Here is a 7,022-nt window from a genome sequence, read left to right on the forward strand (position 1 = left end):
CACCCTTTTGTACATATTTAAATGCAAGAGGGAGGTAAGCGATGCAGAGCCAAGAGAGCAGACCAATGACCATTGGAGAACTAGGGGCCAAGAATCATCTAGTGGGCTTCAGCTCGCCCATAGGCTTCCGATTTGTTGGCTCGATCGTCACTCCATTATTTATTTTCCCCATTTGTCGATGGCAGGCATGCGTCATGCCTCTTCCAGGGTTTAGCCCTCCCTGAGAGCTGTGTCCAATTACTGCTAAACATATGCAGCTGCCATTTTAAGGCATTGTTTCAGGACAACTTTTTTATTTCTTTGAGAGCGCTTTTCATGAGCGCTACTGTTTTTACTCACATCGTTGCTCATGACGTCATATGCTGCCTCGCCTCACCCTGTTTAAAGGCTTTCCTGATATTTCTTTAAGAGCGCTTTTTACGGGCCCTGCTGTTTTTTCCTCACACTGCAGTCTTTCTTCATGTCAGATTGCATTGCCTCGAGGTAACAAAGTACATACAACAGGTCTCTTTTCCAGACGGCGCATGCACCCTTTCTAGAGCTAAGCCCTAAAAAAGGGTTAAAGGTTAAAAAAAAAGTACAAAGGACAAGGGGCAAACAGCACTCCTGTAGCTAACAATCAAGTGAGGGTGATTGCTGCCTTCTCACCCACTGATCCCGCCTCAAGATGAACTACTCAGGTACCACAAAGCACGAGGGATTTCACTTTCCACTTCCCACTTCTCTTACCATCTCAGAGCTTGGATCAACAAGTACAACAGCAGCATCATAGCATTACCATGGCAAAAGGGGCGAAGGTAATCCTGGATCAAGGCCATTAAAGATTGTCCACCTCATGTACTGTGAAGTATGGTGAAGGAGTGTCCTCAGAGTGGAGCTTGTCAATCTCTGAACTGTCAAAAGTTGATCCGGGAATGCGTCCTTCAGACCCTTTTTGAGATGAGTGTTAAAAGTAGTTGGCATTGCAAGTGCTTCCGCTTGTTCCTTTTCAGTTTGAGTTCGGGGAGGGTACTTGGCACCCTTGCTGTTGCATCGCCTGCATTGTTGCCGCTTTTGAGTCTACTGTATCTTCCAGTCAGTTGTGTCCGTTCCTGCTTTTGAACCAACCTCTGGCTTTTTTAGAATCCTCAAAAAAGTATGTATTACCATCGATCATAAGTTTGAGCTTGTAGGGAATAGAAAAGTATCTTACTTCCACTTCTTTTAGAGCTTTTCTGCCTGCTACAAAGGACGCTTCGCATTTTTGCACTTCCTGAATATCATCACAGCTCTGTTTTTGATGTGGAAGCTGCCTGTAGATCGAGAGTGCTCTAATATTGGGTCCCCATAATGCAGCAGGAGTGTCACAACCCTGTGTGGATAGGCACCAAGGGCATGCAGTTTTGCTGGCAACCTAAGCGCCCTCTCCGATGCAAAAATGTTTGAAAGGTCCTGCAGAGCAACATCCCTACGCAGCCAATCCAGAAAGAAAGACACCATGTCTGACTATTCAATGTTCTCTGGAAGACCTACAATACGGATATTGTTACTTCAGCCTTCAGAATCTTCCTCCTTGCAGTCCAGCTGTTAAACCTTTCTAGAGAGTTCCTGTATCAGCCCCTCAAGGGCCTCCACAGCCGGAGGCATATCTCCGATATGGATCTCTTTAGTTTTCACTTTCTCGGTCAATTTGAGATGGCCGTCCTGCAAGATACTTAAGTTACTGGCCACTTTCAATGACTTCTCAGGATCTGTTAACAGCTTGTAGAATCTGAACTAATTTAGATGAGGAGCTTGTTGTCTGTGAATGTTAAGTTGGTGAGGAGAACTAAGTCCGAAAGTCCTTCAGATGTGCTTGCAGTGCGGTTCAGACCTTCTGGCTCCTGTTGTCTCACTAGCTCCTCTGGTATGACCCGTTGTGGTGTTGCATCACCTTTCGAGCATGGGTCATCTGCGTGTCTCCAGCAATGAAAGAACTGCCTTCATAAATGCGTCACAGGGGCCTTGCCAATTGGGAGTATCACCCTTTAGGAAGTACCTGATGTAAGTGATAATCAAATTCACAGTGTCTTAGCGCTGCCACCCCCAAACGGCGGACGCAGCCTTTCTGCAGTCGTGTTCGCCATGGATGCCACCTCCGTGGATCCCACCGAGAACCAAGTCTAGCTGCTGAACCTATCTCTCTCAGCGAATGTTGCTTCAGGTGGCCACCAGGCCTCTTGGAAATGGCAGGCGATGCACGTATTGGGCTCGGGCCGTTTCCATCTTGTTTTATGGCCGGACACCCCGCCCCAACCGAACACCCCACCTGCTGCTAGACATTCATAATGAGTGACTTTAACGTTTACAATAGCTTCCTGTGCTGGTGTCCGAGAGAGATACATTTACTAAGAGAAATCCAGCAGCACTTTTCTGCATGCAGCGTAGTACCTATAGATTCCACGGGGTGGGAGCATAATACTTCAGTAGAGTTTTGAGGCGGACTGGAAAACCAGTTTATTTCAGGAATCACAATCATAGGAGCAAAATGCTCAAATCTAAGAATAGCAGCTACTGAAGCCGATAGAGATCCAGTCCTGGTCAATCAATCAATCAAGTAGTGTTTGTAAAGCGCTACTTATCACCCCGGGGTGTATCCAGGTGCTGTGCTGCAGGTCTCAGTCGGAGAGCCAGGTCTTGAGTCCCTTCCTGAAGTGGTTGAGCAACGGTGAGGTGTGTAGGCTGAGAGGGAGGGTGTTCCAGGCTTTGGTGGTGAGGTGAGAGAAAGTTGTCCGGTGCTACTGCAACGGATGTGTGGGGTCTATGTGAGGGCGAGATGTGCGGATCTTAGGTTTTTGGGGGTTGGTGGAAGGTCAGGTGGAGTTCATGTAGTGTAGTCCAATGTTGTGGAGGGCTTAGTAGGTGTGGGCCAGGAGCTTGAGCTGGCATCTCTTCTGGACGGGGAGCCAATTGAGGTCTTTGAGGTGTTGTGTGATGTGTGCCTGGGCAGGTTAGCTGCTGCGTTTTTGATCGTCTGGAATCTTTTCATGAGGTTGAAGGTTGTGCTGGCATAACGTGCCTTGCCGTTGTCGAGTCGGCTGGTGATGAGGGCTTGCGGTACCGTTTTACTGGTGCTGATGAGGAGCCACCTAAGATTTGTCGGAGCATGCAAATTGTGTGGAAGCAAGCTGAGGCGATGATGTTGACTTCGCATTTCATGTAGAGTTCGGTAAGTAATGTCAACCTGTTTCTATTTGTTCCGGTCCTTAAAAAATGAATTGTGGAAAAAATGTGGAGAAGAAAGAGGGTTCTTTACATTTCGACCAGGATCATTTCTTGGCTTACAAGGCAGTTGCGTCGGATTCTGGCTCATCGTCGTCTCCTGCAGTGGTGTTGGAGATGGTTGGAAGCAGTCAGATCCGAGGTCACAGGGATGGGCGCGAGTCCTGCAGTTAGGGATGGCGAACGTCCGGTATGTCAAGGCAGTTCATATAGCCACTTCTGTAGGTGAGTGGGCCCACAGGAAGATGTAATTGTAGGGGGAGTGGGTGAGCAATTCAAAAGACGTCTTTCTCAGAAGCCAAGTTCCACTCCTACAGGATCCCCTCTGTATTATCTAGTTTGAGATTTAGGGAACAGTTTTCATACCAAGGCATAGGTGGAAATCATACGCTTATGGAAAATAGAATTGTGACTGCCCTGTTTATAAGTGGATGAACACTTGTGTGTCTTCGGCATAGGAAGAAAATGGACACCCAAAAGAAAGGATAAGTGAAGCCACAGAAACACTCATGGATTGTTTCACCAGTTCAATGTATGAAATCTGTCCAGAGACTATGCAGCACTCTGTTGGAAAGTGGTACACATTCACATAATAGGTTTGCACTATAGGAGTTCATTTTAAATGATTAAACACTAAACCATATCTACTTTTTGTGTCATGTCTTTGAATTTTCTAAAGAATGTATTCATGTTTTGTTAGAATCCAAACTGAACAGGTCCAATTTTTATATACATTGCATCTAAACCAGTGCAAATATATTCCATATTGTTATACAGCTTGTAAAATGTTTTCTGTTTTCTTTCTTTCTGAATTGCAAAATGGCATGTTAAAACTGGGAAGGCAACACAAAAATACATTTACACACACTTAATTTTATCCTTGAGCATCTTCAGACTCTTGCACTAGTGTATTTAGGGGGTTGTTTTATTCCTTTAACCTGATCAAATCTGTTGAAGGCTTTCCACTTTTGGCCAGGCTTCACTGGAGCCATGTACAGGTGTGTCATACTGTCTTCTTTCTTGGACGCAATTGACCTCTGTTCCGTAATTGTGGAGGAGGCATGGACACTTGTGCTCATACAGAAGCCATTGAACTTTTAAATTACTTGGTGGTGGAAGGATGAAACCAAGGGAAGGGGGTTTGGGACCAAATAAACTAAAACAAGAAAGAGAGACAGCCTGGTCAACCTCTACCTGGTTCTCCAGCTCCCTCGATTAGAGGAAGAGGTACCTGGGACAGGTGTCTTCATTTGTAGGATACCTCTTGGTAGATCTCCGTACTGGCTACAGCTTCCCTGAGTGTGCAGTTGAGAAGCTTGGTAGCTGGTCTTTACCTTTATTTCTATCACAAAGTGGGGATCCTGAAGTGGGATGTTTTTTCTTTAGGTTCCTGGTAATAAGGTCCTCTTAAATGAGTGCTATTATAGAGGTCTTTTTCTTGAATATCTTTACAGTCCTCTTTTTCTTTCTCAGTTTGCCTCCTAATCCCCCCATTGTCTCACAGTAATAGGGATTAGACTGGGTAGGTCCCCATATATAACCAGTTTTGACTATATTTCTCCTTAGTTATAACTCAAACAATTGTAGGTTGTCCTACTTCTACTCACGATAAGTCTTAATTCTGTCATTAAACGTCAAAGTATATGTATAATGTAATACAAGAAACGGCGTCACGGGCAGTGTGACAGGTAAGTGTGAACAAAACGTTTTCAAAACAGTGTTGGATGGCATGCTTGAATTAATCTCAGCCACTGGTGGCCACTGAAAGCTGCATCCCAGTCATTCGTTATTTTGCACACCATGCCACCTCAGTGTGGACCAAGCTGTGGCAGATCATAACAGAGGCACGAATACATGGTAACCTTGGGAAAAACAAGGATACTTCCATTGTGAGATGGTGATGAGTCACCTGAGCAATCTTCCTACGCCTTTCTCTTGGGTATTGCTGTTAACAGCCAGAGAAGGTCTCCAACTGGGCTGGGGCTTTTCTTTTTATCATAGTCTTTCTTATAAGAAGTGTCAGCTCTGTCCACAGTATAAGCATAGATTGCCACACCTATGCTTTTATTTTTCCCGTTTAGTCAGTGGTGGGCAAATTGTTCCCTCCTGCATTTGTCCTGCTTCCTCAGGAAGGGGGCCAGGGTGGCCCATCCTCAGGGGTAGTTTTTAACTCCATTCAAATTTCCTCCTTACGCCCGAATCGTTGTGCCAAACAATGAACCATCCGGAAGACCAGCTCTATCAAGGCCTCACATTCAGTTGGTCTATCGACGACTTGAGCGAGGATGTCCTAAAGTCAGTCTTTTAAGCCTCGGTATTAAAAGGGAGGCCCTTTTGTTCAGGCCAATTGGCTTGCCCCACTAAGCGATTGAAGTGTGCCAAGTAGTTCAGAAAATCACTGTTTCCTTTACATAGTACTAAGAGTTTGTTATCTATTGTTTGGGTTATAGTCCGCCTGTCAAATATCCTGTTCAATTCTCTTTCAAACACCGTAAAAACATGTAGAACTGGACTGCCTCTGAGACCAAAAGCATAAACCACAAGTTCTCATATCCTGAGACGTAGGCAAGAACAAACCCCACTCAAGAGAGGTGAAAGCTATGGGTGGTCAAAGGAAATGCAGCTGGCACTGAATCTAGATTATATTTAGTTTTTGGGGGGGCCAGTAAAACTTCTCTGGTGGGGCTAAGGGTAATGAAAACTGAAGGGCAAGGTTCATGACTGAAGTTGTGCTTAGAGTCACATTTCCTGACCCCCCAGGGATTAGGTGCATTACAGGAGTTTGTTCCTGTCAATGAACCTTTTGTGCACGTTGAAGTATTTCCACCTGACAAGTTAGCCCTACTTCTTGGTTTCTCAATGTTTTATTTTCACCTGTGACAATTCGAGCTGCCAATAGAAATCCTGAGGAATAGTTTCTAAAATAGTGGTTGGATGAGGACCTGACGCCATGCTACCTAGGACGTTTTTTTTTCTTTTGTCTTGCTGTTTTCTTTTTTTGAATGCTCTCAACTTCTCATCCGTTGTTGCGGAGGCAACAGGGACCCTCTCACTCATATAACCACTACCAAACTCTTAAATTACTGGTTGGCAGAAAGATGAACCCAAGGGGGATTGGGACCAAATAAACTAAAATAAGAAAAGCGACACAGCTTGGTCAACCTCTACCTGGAAGGAAAGGGGAGGTGATAGTGATGCTGCTGATTTTGGTTCGTTAACTCCTTGAGCACTCCCAATGAGAGAAAGGTATGACCTGTAGAACAAAAATACATAATACCGGTAATACCAAAATACACATTTATTTAGAAGCGCAGAGGAAGTGTGTTAACCAATGGAGAGCATCACCCAGCAGGCTCCTCCTGAGTCTGAAAACTCAGGCAGTATATAAACAAATCTCCAATATAGAAGCTGCACCCAGTCAATAAATACTGGTCCGAACCCCAATTTACGAAGCACAGCAAATAAATAAGGCCACTCGATAGTGTCAAAAGCTGATGCAGCATCCAGGGACACCACAAGTGCGTTTTCCCCAATCGTATCCACCCGGCCCAGAACACCATGAAGCCTATGCAGGTTGAGAGAGGTGTTTCTCGCAGGCATAAATCCCGATTGATCCGGGTGGACCAGGCTGGTAAGGACCCCAAGCGTTGCGAGAATCTTCGCCAGAATTTTCACTTCACAGTTGAGCAGTGAAATGGGCCTATACGACAAGCATTGTCGGCAGGCTTGCCCGCTTTAGGAATGACAACGATGTTCGCCAGTCTCTGGTCCTCAGGTAGGAT

Source organism: Triturus cristatus, chromosome 11, assembly GCF_964204655.1.
Source record: "Triturus cristatus chromosome 11, aTriCri1.1, whole genome shotgun sequence".
NCBI lineage: Eukaryota > Metazoa > Chordata > Amphibia > Caudata > Salamandridae > Triturus > Triturus cristatus.